The sequence below is a fragment of the Euprymna scolopes genome, chromosome 22, assembly GCF_053919585.1.
Source record: "Euprymna scolopes isolate OS-2025 chromosome 22, ASM5391958v1, whole genome shotgun sequence".
Taxonomy (NCBI): Eukaryota; Metazoa; Mollusca; class Cephalopoda; order Sepiida; family Sepiolidae; genus Euprymna; species Euprymna scolopes.
The window spans coordinates 84,435,456-84,454,484 of NC_136503.1; the positions used below are offsets into that span (position 1 = coordinate 84,435,456).

The 19,029-nt window shown below is 34.3% G+C and overlaps 1 protein-coding gene across 2 annotated transcripts in view; it reads left to right on the forward strand.

Moving 5' to 3' along the window:
* Nucleotides 1-753: 753 nt before the first annotated feature.
* The window catches only part of LOC145243533 (uncharacterized), a 44,732-nt gene continuing 26,456 nt past the window's right edge, over nucleotides 754-19,029 (forward strand). The window contains exon 1 of one of the 2 annotated variants that reach the window (XM_080106505.1): nucleotides 754-14,065. The gene's annotated coding sequence lies outside the window, so the exon portion shown is untranslated. Of the gene's footprint in view, nucleotides 14,377-19,029 lie in introns of both variants that reach the window. The other variant, XM_080106504.1, reaches the window with a different exon arrangement.

A 19,029-nucleotide genomic window follows, 5' to 3' on the forward strand; every position in this document is an offset into this window, starting at 1 on the left:
AAAGGGATTAAATTAAAGAAAATAACAAAGTATATTATGTATTTTTAACTGGCCTTTCCGATGCAGCAATCGGATTTTAGAAAAAATAAATAACAAAGGAACAACAAACATAATTGCAAAAAACCCTTGTTCAAAATTATTGGCACGATTTATTTAATAATCAATTGTATAGCCTTTGGCCTTGATTACCTTCCTCAGTCGCTTTTCATAGTTTACAACCAAGTTGTTGCACTCTTCAGTAGTAATTTTAGCCCACTCTTCCTGACAATAATCCTCCAATTGAATAAGATTCTTAGGCTTCCTTTGCATTACCCTCAATTTTAATGTTCTCCATAAATTTTCAATTGGATTAAGGTCTGGGCTTTGTGATGGCCACTCCAAAACATTAATATGATTGTCCTCAAGCCATTTCTTAGTCAGTTTAGCCGAATGCTTTGGGTCATTATCTTGCATGAACCACCAACGACGACCAAGTGAGAGCTCTTTAGCAGAGTCTTTCAGGTTTTCATCCAATATTTTAACATAATCTTCCTTTTTTATGCTACCTGTGACCTTAACAAGTCGCCCTGGTCCAGAGGCAGCAAAGGATCCCCAAAACATCAAACTGCCTCCACCGTGCTTCACTGTGGGTATGGTGTTCTTAGGCAGGAAAGCTTCGCCAGATTTTCTGTAAATATAAGACACTTTATTATGGCCAAATAACTCTATTTTCGTTTCGTCAGTCCATAGAACACGTTTCCAGAATGCAACATCTTTATCAATATGACGTTTTGCAAAGGCTAGCCTTGCTTTCAGGTGCATAGGCTTCAATAAGGGAGTCTTTCTCGGACGACATGCTTTTAAACCAGCTCTCTTCAAAACTCTACCAACTGTATGTCGAGATACATTCACTCCAGAGGTGCTCTGTTCATCAACAATCTCCCCAACAGAGATCCTTGGGTTTTGTTTTACTTGTCGAACAATTTTCCGTTCATCTCTTGGGGAAAGAATCCTTTTTCTCCCTCTACCCTCTAAACTCATAACGTGGCCTTGCGATTTGAACTCGTTTATCATGGCTCTAACAGTGGATTTGGGAAGGTTTAGCTTCTTTGAAATCTTATCATAGCCCTCCCCATTAGTATGGCATGCTACAACAAGCTTCCTGACGTCTTCGCTGTGTTCCTTAGTTTTAACCATGGCGATTGAAAATTATAATTTAGTCACTTATAATAGTTTAAATAAATCGCTATCTAAAAATTATCTGAAAAAAATTATTCACTGAATTAGCGTTAAACAAGCATAATATGGCTATAAAAAAGTTCAGAAAGCACGTAAACCGGAAATTGATTGATATTATACTGATACTAAAAGAAAAACAAAGCCGTGCCAATAATTTTGAACAAGGGTTTTTTGCAATTATGTTTGTTGTTCCTTTGTTATTTATTTTTTCTAAAATCCGATTGCTGCATCGGAAAGGCCAGTTAAAAATACATAATATACTTTGTTATTTTCTTTAATTTAATCCCTTTTTTAGAATTTATTAGACAAAATTTAACTTTTATTTTACCGTGCCAATAAATATGATCATCACTGTATATATATATATTTAATTATTTTTTACTATAATAATTAAATACCTACAGACACTAGTGTTTCATCCTTTCGGGAATCTTCAGTGCAGGGTGTCACGATTACTACCAGTCGAACGATTCGAACCCCGTATCACGAGACATTTCTGGCTCGATTAGCGGAGACCTAATCCATTCGGCTACCATTAACCGCTTGAAATAACGTTGAATTTTAAACATCTTAATTTTAATTGTTCATTTACGCCAGACAGACAGTGATCTAATCGTTATATATATATATATATATATTTATACATACATACATATATATATATGTGTGTGTGTGTGTTATAGCTGTTAAAAAAGGAGTTGTGCAAAACTTGTTCATTTAAGCTGCTAATATAATTGGGGTGCTGAACATACATCTGATCCTTTTAGACATTGCAATTTTTCTAATATGAATTGTTGTTGCGTGATCCTGCATCCGCGACAGAACACTAAACCACTCAAAGTTAAGTTTAGTGTCTGGATAAGGTGATCGACTTGAAATCATGACTGAAATGATATTTGCGTTTCCGTAGCTTTTTATTTCTTCCTTTTAAGACAAAGTTTAAAAATAATGTTCCATCTTTTACATCCTCTGATAGTTTTGTTCACTTTCTTTTAGCAGAAGATTATTGACTAGTGATAGGACGATTCCAATACAATTAGTGATTCCAATTCTAAAATCGAGCAATAGCAAAGAGTTTTCATCCACTTTCAAATATATACATCCCACTGGTCAACATCAGTGATTGCTCACTAACAATAATCAGTGGTGTTCCCTGGGGTCTGAGTGACAATAATTCTCTTCAGATTTCCATTACTTTCCACCTCTTTTTGTTGCAAATAATTTTGCATTATCACAACAACCATTTACCATTGATAGCTTGTTGGCATTAATCAGTGATCTTTTTTCATCTTCCTTTTTTTCCTTCCTTGTTGTTGTTGCTGCTGCTCTAAAAATATATCAAACACTTTTTACTACAAAAATATTTGCACCCACTATTTATAACATATACTAAATGTATCTGTGATCCGTTGGGTCACGACTATTATCATTATTTATTCTTCTTTGATTTCATTTGAATATTTGTAAACTGGAACATATTTTTTCAAGACATTCTTCTTACATGACTAAAACCAATAAGTTTCTTCACTTGCATATTATCAATATGGATAATATACAAATGAAGTGACCTGTGGTTTTGCTAATTAGCCGGAAAAAAGGTCACTCTTTCTCTAAGCGTTCAAAGACATTAAAAATAATGATGTGTGGTTGAATCAGAGCAAGAGGAGGATATATATATATATATATATATATATATATATATATATATAAAGCTGAAAGAAGGGTAATTTGTTCAGCTAATTATGTCTTACAACTAATTAAAACAAAACAGAATTTTTTTTCAAACATAAGTCAATCCCAGAACTATAGTATATATTTTGGCATGTGTTTTGTCTTATTAAAGCATATAAAAAAAAACTTGGAAAAACAACCGTTGTTGACACTTCCCTGCAAGAGTTGCAAAAACCTAACGTCATTTTCCCTAACGGGGATATACATGCGGCTGGGTATCGCTTGTGAATTTTATACTCCAATGGAACTTCTTCCTGTGAAGGAAGCTGGTTAAACCTGCATAGGATTAGTGCCATTTTCATATAAACAATAATAACTGATTAAAAGAGGCTTGTCCAAACACTTGATTATTTTTATCATTTATTATTGTTATAAAGCTCTGTCTAAAAGGATATTGAACACTTTTCGTGTAAGATTTATTGTCTTGATTCAGTTCTGTTCTGAATCCAATGAAGTTGATTTTTTGTGTTATATAATATATATATATATAGAGAGAGAGAGATAGTTAAGAAAAAATAATGATTTTTTTATGTTATTGATGTACATATTTATTTATAGTTAACAGTAAATGTCTTTAACATTTTAAACTGTTTAGCCATCTTTATTATTATAAAATTGTACCTGAAAAATATATTGAACTCTTTGTGTTTAAGATCTTTTGTTTGATTCTGTTTCAAGTTGATTTTTCACAAGATGAAAATCTATGGATTAAATACAAGATTCTGTTTGAAATTTCGTACAAATTCTCATGTTCAAAAAGATGCACTTTAAGAAGGTTGGAGATTATATTGGTTGAAACACTGCATACTAAACAACCAAGATGAGAATAGTAACCTAAATAATCTGAATTTAAATTGAAACAATAACTCTTCATGAGGAAGTGATTCATTTATGTCTGACTGAAAAATTGCACCTCAGGAAGACAGGTGAGGACAGTCGATGAAAGTTTGTAAATATGGCAGTATAAAGTCTGCGATATGTAAATGATGTAAAAAAATTTGTTTTATTTTTCATTCACAATGAAAAGTTGAAATTTTTTGTAATTTTTGAAGGAGCTTAAAATTTTGGGGGGGATTGATCCAGTTACATCATAACTATTTTTATAACAGGCTAGATGATTGGGCACTGATGTCTTTTACTGGAGGTAAAGTGTATTTTCTAAGATAATTGATGTAGGCAAAATTCTCTCGTGAGATTAGTTTAATGTATAATCAAAATTGGCTTTATTGATAAATTTGACAATAACTCATAAATTCCTATACATGAAGAGACAGGTAACTTTGAATAAACAAATGCATATTTCAATGAGAGATTTTTTTTATTTCAATGTTTTTTTTTTTTTTTTTTTTTCAATCCCCCCCCCCCGCCTCCAAGAATTTCTATGTAATCATAGTCATTGTTATAATCTGTTCAGTATGAAAATTTCTCAGAGAAATCAGTGAAACAGTTAAAAAGATTTCTACTAAATAACTGAAAAATTTGCCTCCAGTCATAGATTCCAAATGTTAAATAAATCCCTTAGTCTGTTATAGCGATAGCCATGAATTAAACTAAATGTATATTTAAAACAATAAACATGTTAACCTTTGCCAAGTGGTAAAGGCCAAAGGTTTTTCTTTGTTATTTGTATGCTTGTCTGTAGTTAATAGGATCATTCAAAAACTACTCAATTGAATTTCATCAAATTTGTCAAAAAGTGGGATATAAACCAGAGAAAAATGTCAATCCAGATAAAATCTTGATGCTTTGTAAAAATTTGAATGGCGTCTTCTACATCAACCTATAGAATTTACTGTTAATATTTCTTTTTTCAATTTTAATTTTCAAATAATGCCTGTCAGGATCAATGAACTTGCGGCACTGGTACCCCTTGAACATACCCCCCCCCCCGACAAGCAACAAAATCCTATTTCTCTGCTTCTATGGTTGTACTAACATGCAGAAATTTAAATGTAATGTAAACAGATATCTTGCTGCTCGACTTCCTGCTTAGGGACCATACCTACATGGGCATTCTAATTCACAGTAGCCCCTTACGTTTCATGGTTATGCAACAAGTTTGTGGTGAATGAATAAAAATAAAAAAAATATTCATCAATCTTTATCTAAAATATTTCAGAACACAAAGGTACGCAATGCGTAGATATAAGTAAGTTCAGAGTTGTCTCCCTTCCATCTTTTTTTTGAGGTGCAGGGTATTGTTTTCTTTCTCATTAACCAAATTAGAGTCTTTTTTAATTTTTAATTTTTTTATTCGTCCCTTTCTTTTAAGCATAGTATATCACGTACCTTGTAACTTCTAACATTTTCGATTGGGATTCGGTAAAAAATCTTTTTAGGTGCTTGTGTATATTGGTGACCTTTTAAACCAAAACATTTCAGGTGAAAACATTTTTATGTACTTGCGTGTTATGTCGAAATTAATATGAAATGGTTCAGTAGAAAATGTACTAGATGTATTTTTTAACAAAAAAATACCCGCAATTATGTTATGAGATTTTTTTGTTTAAAAATGGTGGACAAGTCAATTTAAATCGAGTTATCTCCCTTGTTTGTCATACTGAATTGGTCGCACAACTCTTCCACATTAAAACATACAATAAAACTTGATTATTCGATAAATTTTATTTTAGTTGTAATTATTTTTCTACTTTGTAATTTTTAGAATTTATACAAATTTCAACATTACACATGAGTACGTAATGTTTTCACCTAAAGTGCGTTGGTTTTAAAAATCACCAATCTACACAAGCACCATCTTTTATTCTGAACATACAACTAGACAAGTTATCGTTGGATTTTTTACTTGATGACCAAGCATCTTCTTATCTTGACTACTTTCCTCAAGTAATTCTTTTAACAATTGTCCCGTCAAGTGTTTATTTTGTCCCATATTTTTATATCATGCCACAATATACCTCTACCTATATATAAACTAGCCTGGGTGCCCGGTGTTGCCTGGGTGTTTGGAGATGTGTGTTGAGAAAAAAAAAAGTGGTAGTAGGCAGGCACGCTCGAACTTGTACCGCAAAGGAGGAAAAGAATATGAAAAAAATGTGACATGTTTGCTGTTGCATCCATTGCCAAACTGAAAGTGACGTGGGTTTAAATTAAGGCTAGACAATAAAAAAGAGGGGATGACTTTCGAAAATATCGGCAAAAAAAGCAACCACTCCCTGTAGAAAAGTGCCCAGTTGAGGGCGAAAGATTTATGTTTTTGGCCAATTTTTTTTAATATTTATCGTCTGAAGGGTCGAGCTTCAAAATGATACCAATCTTTTGAAAATCCGTTGCCTCTATCGAAAGTTTTAGGCAGACATACATACATTTAAACAGACAGGTGAGATTTATATTATAGAAACCACTTTGTGTGTGTGAGTGTGTTCCCTGTGGATGCCAAGATTTTTTTTGAAATTTCGCACAAATTACTTTGTTTCTGGAAGTGTTCTTAGATTAGTTTTCTATCGAAATGTCTTTGATAATTGATAATGTAAAATATCCAATTAAAGAAGGAACAGTCTGATTTTGACCAAAATCAACACCTTTATACAGCCTAACATCAAAAGTGCATTTGAGAAGTTTTATCACTGCATAAGCAGAACGGCCTGCCATATAAGATCAACAGAAGGTTCTTTGTTATATGGGTGCGTTTGAAATGAATGTTTCCGTTTAGAGCACAATTGAAGCATGATACTTGACTGTTGCATTTTAAACTTTAATTCAAGCCATTGTATAAATAATTATATAAAATCAATTGTACGCTCTCTACAATGCAATCTAATCTACAATGTATTGTGGACCACGTCAATGTGGGAAGGCATATGAAACTTCCTCCTAGTGTACTGCAGTGTGTCCCTAACTAAAACAGGAAATAAATTGATTGGATTGAAAAATGGGTGATTTTGATGATTTGATGACAATAAAAGTGCTGGAAGTATGAAATATTCTTTGATCCTGATTCAACCCTGGGCAACATTGGGTTTTCCTGCTCGTATATATATATATAATAGTAATCCACAGACAGACTGTATCGCTGTATCTTAGCTCTTCAATGTGGGTAAACTGACACCCATCCCAAGCCTAGGACTGAACCAACAACTATCAAGTTGCTAGTGGCTCAATGGATAGAGTTACGGACTATGTGTGTGATTCAGTGTTATAGAAGGAATTAGCAATTCAGCCCGACTTTGCTCGGGCCCTATGTCCTGTTCATAACTTTATATATATATATATTAAAAAGTTTGACTTCTGTCCAGGTAACCTACATCTAAAATTTCAAGTCTTTAGACCCAAAATTGGCAGAGGAGTTTGGTAGGGTCTGCAAAGGCCAACTATTTCAACTTTGACCTCTTGACAGCCAAATTTTTGCCCCAAAACTGATTAGAAAGCTTGCTGCGTGTCTGAATACCCTTTATGTAAACTTTCAAATGTTTAGACCCAAAATTGGCTGAATAGTTTGCTAGAGACCACAAAGGTCCAATTTTTTTAACTTTGGCGATGAGTTTGGTAGAGTTTACAAAGGTCAAATCGTTGAACTTTGACCCCTTGACGGCCAAATTTCTGGTCGAAAACTGATTAAAAAGATTTTTCCAAATCTCAATACTTCTCAGGTCAAATCACGAGTCTCTAAACCGAAAATTGACAGATTTCTTTGGTAGGGACATGTACACAGACACATGCACACAGACAATTTCACTTTTATAGATATATAGATAACAAGGGTGCTGAATTACTTGTCAAGAGCATATGTATTTTTATTCAGTGGATATTATTTTGCTCATCCATTAGTACCTTCGGTTTCACTGCAAACCGAACCAATAGGATTTAAGATAACAAATTTGACTCCCATTCATCAGTCAATGTGTAACGTTACACATGGGACCCACACGTTGTATGCAGTCGTTGCAAAGGAGACCAAGAGAAAGAATAACTCTAACTCACTTTTTCCTAATTTATTTATTGCGGACTATTATCCTCATCTTTATTAGTTGTTTCTCGATGTTTTGGCCAACTATTCCTTTGGCCTTCATCAGGTAGTAACTGCGACGGGATTAGAACTCCGAATCTCCTAACTGCATTCTCAGTAATTACTTTGATCCATAATTGTTGTCGTCTCACCATGATTTGGCCAAGGAAGCTTCTGGCCGGCTTTGGGTAGGATATACTAATATCCAACGCAATGGCAGAAACCCAAGAAAACGACCTTCAGTCTGTAGTGGAATGGGTCCATAAGTGAATGGTAACCTTTAATGCTACTAAAACTAACCTTCTTTCCTTTAATAACTACAAAAATCCTTCTCAACTACTTATTGCTATGACAAATGATATCTACTCGAGAGCTCATCCTTCAAACTCCTTGGCTTAATGTTGTAGACCCGTGCTAGGGGTTACAAATGAAAGAAACCACAAGTAGTGTAAAGTGTATAAAATATAATATGAATTTATCATAAAGAATGCAGGAGCCACTTAAAGTGGTATAAGAGGAACGTGTTCGTAGCATGCGATTAAACATGGTATGAATGTTTCCATTTAGTCTCTAGTGGTATTCATATGACTAGTTGATTCCACTTAGTTCTCAAATAGGGGTGATTTGTACCCCACAACACTTAACATTCATGGGCAACATGAATTAGAACAAATAGATATTTCCAAGTTTGCTTCAAAGCAAGCAATTACTCACACTAGAAAGTATCTTATATTTTTACAAAGCCACAATTCACCCCTACATGGAATATTGTTGCTACATCTGGGCTGGTGCATCTACCACTACTTTCTCCCTCTTAGACAGAATTGAAAAAAAAAGTCTTAGGTTATCAGCCAAGCTCCAAACTCTGTGCCATTGTCACAATGTTGCATCTCTGTGCCTATTTCACAAGTACTTTAATGGAATGTGCTTTGACAAACTCATATTGTTTCCTCTTGATGTACATAACCCGGCAGGAGGTAAAATCCAACCCCTTCACTGTGTAGGTACCTAAATGCTAATAAGCCTTCTACTCTAACAGTTTTTTCCTTGGTCTGTTAGACTTTGGAATTCTCTCCCTGTTTCTTGCTTCCTTGGTTGTAATCTGCAAAAGTTTAAATATAATGTGAATAGATATCTTGCTGCTCAACTCCCCACAGTCCATTGTTAGACACGATCCCAAATAGTAGCCCCTTATGCCTAAGAGACAATAGGCCTTGTTTGGAGAGAAAAAAACGAAAACAAACAACAACAAAAAAACCTGGCCTAACCTTAACCCGTTGCAACTCATGAAAGTTGTTGCTTATGCATTCATATATGCCATTGCAAACCTTACACAGATTGACACTCGTTACTGCATAAGTTTCTTTCCTAAAAGATCACTTTTTTAAAACAAGATACCATAAGTCTGCTTCCCAACTGATTACAATATGGTTAACGTCAAGTCTTATGTAAACAAATACTTGTTGAGCTGTTCTCTTGGATAATCAATTCCTCTTCAGTAGACTTCTGCCTGTTGCCCATTGGTTCTGATCGTTTCGTGATGGCGATCACTGTTCAACTGGAGCTCTATTTTACTCTTATCCTCAAGTGGCCTTTGGGCCTTTATAGGTGTTGAACGATCAGTAAAAAAAAAAAAAAAAAAATATTGCATTGAAAGGGGATAATTTACAAGTTCTTTTTTGAGATGCTTACAACTGTGGCTTGTAAGACTTCCTTTACTCAGGCACAGGCCTTACCGACCCAATCACGGCGAATCATAACCGTTTCATTTATCATTTCGAAAATTGCTTTTATAACGGCTTTTAAAAATTGTTCCTGCTCAATGCACCTTCTATCAGACTTATGAGCACCAATATTGATGTCTCGTCTCCATGTTGCTCTGGTACAGATTGCCACTCTTTACTGCATAGGTTACAGGTTGACTAAAGTGCACTAATTTTTTCTCCCATCATTTTGTTCTAGTTGGGGATAGGGCATCCTACCAGATGCCAGACATTCACACACTATCTCATACATTCTAACCGAGAGATCGTTTTAAGATTATAGATGTCTCTTTAAGTGCAATTGCTTGAATCTCTCTTGCATTTGGTTCACCAAGTATATTTGTCAGGTAGTTTTTGAAATATTTTTTCATGAATCTGGTTTCGTTATCTTTTCCCTCTCAGCTCTATCTAAGCCAACATCATTGGGGAACACTAACTTCAACTAGGGTTACTACATTCTCCTTCTTGTCCCATATCAGTATGTCAGGTTTTATAGCTCTGTTTTCTTCATTTTTAGGTATGCAGCAATAGGAATTGCATAGCGGATGCCATTTGGCTTATTTCCGTTTTTTCTGGTACATTTTCCCAGAATCTGCTGCTCCATCCAATATTCAACTTTTACAGATAGTCCAGTAGAGATATTGACACATTTCATTGTGTCACGTTGTATAGTAGCCATCCCCAAGCAAGACCTTACAACTGGATGTCAAGTGACTCACACTCTCTATTTTTATATGGCAGAACCTGCACTTTTTGTCATTACTGAGATCACTTAAAAGCATTGGTTATTAAGACTTAATCTTGGGCAGCCATTATAATCTCCTCCCGATCACAATAAAGCGATCCTTATTTTAGCTAGTTCACAGAGTCTTCCTTATAGACTTGCTTTACTCAGGCATATTTTAGCACAGTCCTTACCAACCCAATCACAGAGAATCATAACCATTTCATTTACCATTTCTAAGATTGCTAAGAAAAATGAGTTGATATAAAATTAAATTTTCTTGTAAAATTTATTTGTTGTCACTTTTTCTTTTCACCTTTTTTCCAGTAAAATAGTTTGTACGATCGTCTGAAATTGCGAACGTTTTTAATTTTATTGTTGAAATCATTTTTTTGCCTTTCCACAAGTTCTAGTTGCATCTGACACCACACTTAAACCCCACTTCCATTTAGAGACTGATCTGCTTGGTTTCTTTTTTTAGGTGTTTTTAATGTTGTCCCACCCATCCTCATGACTCCTGTGTCCTTTCTTTTTGTAAATAGTTTCATCGAAATCATTCGGCGTATTTAAGTAGTAGTTCAAAGAGTGAATGTGATATTTTCGTGAAAGTGTCTAGTGTAGGGAAAGTCCAAAAGATATTTGACAGAATATATGACAACCGATCACCCTCTCTCCCCTCGGAAAACGACAAGAACTTCATGCCTAAGCCAAATAATAAATTTTATAATGTTATATTTTATTTTATAGATCATTGTGAATTTTTTGCTTATGTTAAATGAAATTAGTGACCTATTTGGCATAATGGTAAAAGAGTTCGCTAATAGTCTCGGAAACTGGGGCTCACTTTTTGGTCGAGTCATGCCAAAGACTTAAAAAGTCATACTTGATATCTTCTTGCTGAACAACATTATAAAAGGAGCATCAAGGACAATTGAAGTAATGTGGGGGATGGAGTGGCGCTCTCCCCTACATCTCAGTATGGCAGCTACGAAAAAGGAACCTTCAGATTTCCCTCGACTATAGTCGATCACTTAGCTTATCTTTTAAAATTGTTCTCATCTTTTTATATAATTAACCAGGTCAAATGAGATGGGGGAGCTGCGTGCCAAAGAGAAAGGCATTCTAACCGTGGTGCCGCCGTGGATTGTCTCAAAGCTAAAAATGTCTAGATCATTTTTAAAATAACTCTTTCTTGTTGACGGGAATATGTTGCTAGTCCTGCGCAGTTCTAGGAGGTTCACCTGCCCAGGCTTTGCTTTCTCTCTTTGAGAAGCATTAGTTCATTGCTAGTCGCATGAGGCGCCCCTATCGGAGCTATGAAGACAACTTTTGCAGACCAGAGTGCTCTTTCTCGGGGGTGGATGCTAGCTTTTCAATCCCACTTTCTGACCCTTATGTCACTTCTTCTCACCGTGAGAAGGAGATAAATACTTTTTACAGTGTTTCGTGGAACTTCCAAAACACACAAAGGAGACAATAGAGGCATAAATTGCGATGGCAAGACAAAAGAAAGACATTTCGGTCGTTAATTGAGGTTAATTAAACAAGTTTCTGAATTTATTGTTAAATCACCCTCCTCACTCCCCACTCATTAGAAAGTAAGGCAATCAAATGTCCTTACGAATTAATTATTATTAGCACGTGGAAATTTCACTATTGTATTCTTTATCTGTTGTATAATGCTGTATTGCTTGAAAATATTTCCATTCTATTTTCCATGATATTGTTCTACAACCTTTGTTCAAACTGAAACATACATATCCAACTATTCTGGTTAATGTAGTTTCAGAATATATCTAGTTATGGAGCTTCTGTGAGCTTGTGACATATTTTGATCTCATAGATATTCGGCATGAATGCAGACTCCACAATATTATTTTACCATCTTTGGACAGAAAAGGTACTATATTTTCACTCTAGACTTAGTTTAACAGAGTGTGTGTGAAAATAGCAGCAGCAGCTGAAGAATACATAGTTAGCAAAAATATTAGCAGCAGCAGTAACCGTCAAAGCACATATGCAAATTAACAGGTGTGCGCAACCTTGCGTCACAGCAAAAGGAGAGAAAAATACTCTAGGTGGTCTGCAGAGAAATAAGTTGCGTCTCGGACAAGATGGATGTGTGAGTCTAGGGTGAGAAAGCGCTGGCAGGGGTCGCTTGGAGTGGCGAGGAGACAGACTTTTAGAAAGCATATGTGTGTGCGAAAAACTTTGGAAATATCATGACATGCGTAATTTTGAAATAAATGCTTTTCATTTAGACTAAAAAAATGCCGAGTCGGATTTATTTTTGTTTGTTCCGTGCAAAATGAGTGGCTGATGCTCAGTCCATAAATAGCAGGAGCGGCCATTTTTTTCTTTATCACTTTCCTGAAATGGATGGCACGTTGCACGAGGTCAGGTTTGTACTACTTTTTTAATCACAATCCTCTCTCTGTATAAGAGCCAGATACCCTCTAAAATAGAGTACTGTTGCCACATCTGGGAAGGAGCTACTTGGGGCACTTTATTCTGTCTTGACAGAGTTCCAAACCAGCTCCAGAGTTTAGTAGGAGATGCTGTTTTCTTCCCTGCAACCTCTTTCCCACAAGAGAGAGGTTGCAAGCCTGCTCTATCATTATTTCCATAGCTCGTCTGAGCTTCAATCTATGGTCTCAGCCTGCCAAACCTTCACAAAAAACATTGGTCTAACTACAACCAGTATCAAAAATTTCCCTTACTCCCTATCTGTGCCTAAATCAAAACACAAATTCCATGAACTATGTTTCTTTCCTAGAACTGACTACAATATGGTCGTCTTCAAGTTCAATGTAAACAAGTTCTTGTAGAACCGTCCCCTTAATTAATCAGAGACTACATAATTTCCACCATTAACGGTTACTATGCTGTTGTCCTAGTGACCTCCATACACTCATTAACCCTTATCCTTAAGTGGATTTTATAAGTGGTGACTGCTTTGTAAAAAAAAAACATCCCCCAAAACATATTTTCTTGTTAAGAACATGGACCAATGGGCACAAATAAAAAAATGAATAAAAATGTGGTGGTCAAATATCAATTTTGTAAAAAAAAAAAAAAGCTATTAACCAGAGTTACTTTATTTTGATGAGGGAACATGTTTGCAAATTTTCTGCACCCCAAAACATAACTTGCCTGTAATCGATCCACAGTGTTGTAAACATAATTAACATTTCTTTGTTAATTTTGTCGTTAATTTTATCTTTAATTTTATCTTTCTTGAATGATATTATTAAAGGACAAACGTGTGAGCAACAAAAAGCAAAATTGATTTCCATTAATTTTAAATCATACGTCATTAAAAATGACATTTTTAATGACGAAATTGAAATAATCAATCATGACGTCTCCAGTGAAAAACAAAATAAAATAAAAATGATAAATAAATAAACACCATAATTACAAAATCCCATAAAATAAAATTTCTTCTTCTTCTTCTTCAATTAATTTAACGTAACTTTCCTCTAGTTCAGGGATCAAATATTTATTTTGATATTGCGCAAGCTTACTCTCCAGTTCACCCACTCTGTAAGACCGTGTCATTCCTTTGCTCCAAATTTTCCTTGGCTGGCTAATCGTCTTGCGAGGCAAAATATCTATCCTTCGACAATGGTTTATCCAGGAGGATGAACACTTTGAATGATGGTACCAGAGTAATCATTTCTTTCTTAGTATGCCGAGCAAATCTATTGTTTTCAGCGAATCCTTCAACATAATGCGTTGACTTCCATATCATACATACTTATGAATCTGTCACTGCGTTGTAATCGGGTGAGAGAGGAGTGGGTGGGAGCCTGTTGTGAGACCGAAATTTACCTGCATCATGAATTTTTTCCAGTACTACATTACGATGTGAGGTAAAACTCTTAGGAAGCACTATTGTAATACCGTAGAATCAGCAGGAGTACTAGTAGTGCGCAGCGCGTATGACTACCCATATTAGACATCACCAGATAGTAAGTAGCTCCACTTATCCTTTATCCTATTCTTGTAATCTTTTCAGATAATGTATCTTTATTTCTTCTTTTTCTCATACTTAGAAGATACTAGACTTTTTAACTCGTTAAAAACATGCAAAAGTTATAGCCCGTTGACTTAAAATGAGTGCCTTATGCTAAATTGATGATTGAAAATACATGAAATAGTGTTTATTTTTGCATTAAATACTAACCCCTATCCATGTTCCGTGTTTTCCTTGTGTGGTCCCTACCTTGGATTCACATCAGATCCCAGTATTCTTTGCCATGTAATAAGATGTGCCTGACACAACCACTATACAACTTATTCCGGTTGTAGACGAGGGACAACTTGCGATGCTATCAGAAGCAACAACTCACGAAATTTTTCCCATGCTGCCTTCACTTTTGTGATAGTACTGAGTTCGCATGCACCACCTGCACTTAGCATCTATATTATATGTGTCTTTGTCTGTCTGTCTCTGTCCATTCCACTTTTTCTCAGAAACTACTGAACCGATCTGATTAAAAATCTGTATAGATTTTTGCTATGATAAAGTATAACGAACTAAGTATTAAGGTATCCGTTCGATGCACAGTGAGAGATGTAGATAAGTCACTACAATACCACATCTATTCTAGAAGTTTTCTCAGAAACTATTGAGACCATCTGCCTGAAATTCTGTATGGATCTTTGCTATACTAAAGTGCAGCAAACTAAGTATTATGATATTCGTTTGATGCACAGTTAGGATTAGTAGGGGTTAGTATTTAATGCAAAGATAAGCACAATTTCAAGTATATTCAATCATCAATTTAGCATAAGGCACTCATTTTAAGTCAACGGGTTATAACTTTTTGCATGTTTTTAACGAGTTAAAAAGTTTAGTATCTTCTAAGTATGAGAAAAAGCCTATCCCTCCAGTATCAAACTAGTAGCATCTCTGTGGGGATTACCGTCAATAAATAAATGTCCTAGACATCTATACTTGAAGTTGGGATTCGGGGCTGACTTACACTTCAGATCTTTGCACTTTTTTATGGACACAGAAATAGTGAAGTAAATTATTTTGCGACTGGTTGATTGTGAAGTAGGAGGGAAATGTTAGCAGCTATTTTTTACAGTTGGGTTAGCACTTCTCAAAGGCAAATGTCATTTGAGAATGATTGTTTAATGGGATGAATTGATTGTCAGCCGAAAGATAAAGAACACTACGGGAGTACTATTGTCAGCCGAAATTAATCAATGCAATGAAGTAAGTCTGATTGGGATGGTTCACGATAAATGCTTGTTGGCATTATATGTAAAACGACAATGTTGTAGTCTGTAGGGAAGTAGTCTCGCGGTAACGTGATTCACAAATGGGGAGCCTTTGCAAATAAACTCTGTGACATTTCTCCTAGCACATGAGAGAAAAAGAGAAAGTTTTTTTCTGTTGTGGTAGGAAAACGAGTTTTTGTTGTGAATGTGCTACAAGCAGGAATCAGTGATTGAAGCACAGTCGAGCACCTTCCATGGAAATAACAATAGTATAGAAAGAGACTAGTAACATCTGTTCTGTGAGAAAAAAGCTGGAAAGAATAGATGCAGACATGCGATGCAAACGAATGTAAAAAAAATACTGGCTTTTATAAGCTAATCTCTTTCTTTCTCTGTTCGTTTCATTTCTTCATTTCTGTACCGCATGAAAATACATCACACTCTCACACCTTAACGAAACAAAACATGCAACAAACTCAGTTGCAAAAATCACCACAAACGACATATTTACATCTCCAGGCAACTTAAACTCCCTTCTCTCACTTGTGATTATCCTGATATGGTCTATTTAATAGGTGTGTCAGAAATTTCGTGAAAAATAGTGAATAATTCCACCCCGTCTTTCTAAGCTTATAACTACTCGAAAAATGTAATTCAAGCCCTAATTTTTTTTTCAATTAAAGGAGCAAGGACTAAGGTTTCATAAAAAAAAACCCAAAAAACAAACAACGTGTTTTTTTTTAAAAAAAGGTTTTAAACTTCGGACTTTACAGGTAAATTTCTAAAAAACACTACTTTTTTTTTGTTTTAAATTTGAATATATTATTTATTGACCTTTTCTCTTCAATTTGTGATATATAACACTTTGGTGAGTAAATTAATTATTTACTTTTTAATAGACATTTCAAAATGGGAGGCGTGAATTATTCGACCCCCTGTCTTTCCAAGCTTATAACTACTCGAAAAAAGTAATTAAAGCCCTATTTTTTTTCAATTAAAGGAGCAAGGACCAAGGTTTCATTAAAAAAAACAAAAGAAAAAACAAACAACGTGTACACACACGCATAAAAGTATATATATATATATATATATATATATATATATATATATATATATATATATATATATATATAGTCTTTGAAGTTTTTAACCTTTAAAACTATACAAAAAAATAAAAAAATATTTTTTATCATTCGTTAGAAAACCATTTAGTCAGTAAGTAAATTTAATCACCTGCAATCGCTGCATCAACTCGCTCTCGAATTTACTATAGTACCAATAATTTATTTTTTAGGGGATCATCAGTTGCTTACCATGAAACACTGTTTCGGGGATTTAAAAATAAAACAGCATATTACATCATGGCTCCCCAGCAGTGTTGATCAAACACCACCTCCCTTAATCTTAGGAAGAAGACATGTTACAAATATTTGATCTAATTTCCTATTCTTAATTGCATTATCTAACCTTTTCATGCTATAAAAATGAATTTCTTACCTGTGTGATTCATCAGTTTCCAAATTTAAGATGGATATATTTTTTTAATTCACCAGTCTTGTATTTATAAGATTAGGATTAATCCATTTAACTACTTATCACCCCCACTATGATTAGTATTTTGTATATTTACATTCATATTTATTTAAAATTAAATACATGAAGATTAAAAATATTTATACATATATACATTTTTTTTATTAAAATTTTTTTTTAATTTTTATTTATTTAAAAATTTTTTTTTTATTATATGTAATTATAAATACATTTTATACATTGCTTATATAGTTTTGGATTTCCTTTATTAATATATTTTCGTTAATCTTAAACGATTTAAAAGCATGTCTATAATATAAAGCTGAATATGTGTGTGTGTGTGTGTGTGTGTGTGTGTGTGTGTGTGTGTGTGTGTGGTCACGAATAAGCTCCTATATGGTTGACTATTTTAAAAAACTGATTACATATAATGATAGAAGATGTATCGAGAAACAGAAATGGGTATGTTTGATCTGGCAGAACAGTAGTTCATTAAAATTGTGGGGCGCCTGGTCCACAAAGTATGGAAATAAAAAATTAAAAATAAAAAAAAAAAGTTTACAAGTGTTTTTGATATAAATGTACATAATAATACTTTGATAAGTATGTTTTAACTTAAATAGGGATGGTATAATAAAATTGTGGGGTCTGCGTTCACGCCAGGCCTCCATAGAATGGAAATAGGCACAAACTTTAATAAAGACTTTTCATATCTATCTGCGTAAGTATACTTTGATAATTATGTTTCAGTTTGAAGAAATATGGTATAATAAAATTATGGGGTGTTCGTTCGCGTCTGGCCTCCATAGAATGGAAATATGTCACAAAGTTTAACAAGGTTTTTTAATATAGATCCACAGAATATTGTGATAAATGTTTCAGTGTGAACAGGTATGGTATAATAAATTATGGGGTGTATTTTATTTTTACTTTCATCATATTTTGCTTTGGTTTTGATACCCCCAAATTCGAAGCTATCTCTTTACAACCCTTCCTTTTCATAACCTATCATACTTTAATAAATCAGAGTGTGTGAATTTTCTTTTCACCACATATAACCTTTTTAAGTGTCAACGTGATTCATGGCACATTTCCTAAAACGTGACCGTCGTCTATCCTATCCAAGCCAGAACCCACGCTATATATAAGATTGTTATCACTAGATTATCAGAACTGATTTTGAATTCTTTCAACGAAACCCTGAATGGAACCTCCCCAAACGTGGAAGTACCTGTCATTAATGCGTTAAGCTTACTTTTAAAACTATCACAATTTTGAAATTAGCAATTTGGTAATGATGGGCTGCGAAAAAAAAAACCCTCGTCTTGAAACAAATTTTGAGTACCTTTTTACAGCCGAGAAAAGTTGTAGTGTAGAGGGGGGGGGCGAACTTCATTAAACTAGGTCTTCATCAAAATGGGTAGTAGTGAGAGACATAACTACTCAAGATTAAGGAGACATCTCAACACAAATGCATACCTCCCCAGGCTGGGAAAAGTCAATTACTCATCCATTTTATTGGCCACTCATATCACATCCTCAACTATATAATAAAAAAAGCAGCATATATATATATATATATATATATATATATATATATATATATATATATATATATATATACAAAGAAATGAATACTGAATGAACTTTCTGACATGAAATCGGTTGGGCGCGTGATCATGATACACGCGAGATAACAAAGGACCCTAAGTATACTCTGGCGACGAAAATAATGAAAAGGAGTTAAAATGAAATAGGAATAATAGTATCACGAGAACAAACATATACTATACTGCCCCCCCCCCCCAATAAAGACCATCGAAATCCTAAAGGATAAGGAGTTAAAATATTTCTAATGT